This window comes from Carcharhinus amblyrhynchos, chromosome 2, assembly GCF_965287045.1.
Source record: "Carcharhinus amblyrhynchos chromosome 2, sCarAmb.v2.hapA, whole genome shotgun sequence".
Lineage (NCBI taxonomy): Eukaryota > Metazoa > Chordata > Chondrichthyes > Carcharhiniformes > Carcharhinidae > Carcharhinus > Carcharhinus amblyrhynchos.
The window spans coordinates 80,504,861-80,505,389 of record NC_137325.1 but is presented as its reverse complement, the minus strand read 5'-3'; positions in this window follow the sequence as shown (position 1 = coordinate 80,505,389).

Sequence of the window (529 nt, the reverse complement as noted above, 5' to 3'; positions counted from 1 at the left end):
CTCCCTGTCTCTCTCTCTCTCTCTGCCCTTTCCCCCTCTCTCTCTGTGCATTCCTTCTGCACTTTCACTCTGTCTTTCTGCATTCTCTCTGCACTCTCCCTGTCTCTCTGCATTCTCTCTGCCCTCTCCCTGTCTCTCTCTGCATTCCTTCTGCACTCTCCCCTCTGTCTCTCGGTCCTCTCCCTGTCTGACTCTCTCCCCCTGCCCCCTCCCTGTCTCTCTCTCTCCCCCTGCCCTCTCCCTGTCTCTCTCTCTCTCCCCCTGCCCTCTCCCTGTCTCTCTCTCTCTCTCCCCCTGCCCTCTCCCTGTCTCTCTCTCTCTCCCCCCTGCCCTCTCCCTGTCTCTCTCTCTCCCCCTGCCCTCTCCCTGTCTCTCTCTCTCCCCCTGCCCTCTCCCTGTCTCTCTCTCTCTCCCCCTGCCCTCTCCCTGTCTCTCTCTCTCTCTCTCTCCCCTGACCTCTCCCTGTCTGTCTGTCTCTCTCCCCCTGACCCTCCCTGTCTCTCTCTCTCTCTCTCCCCCTGACCTCTCC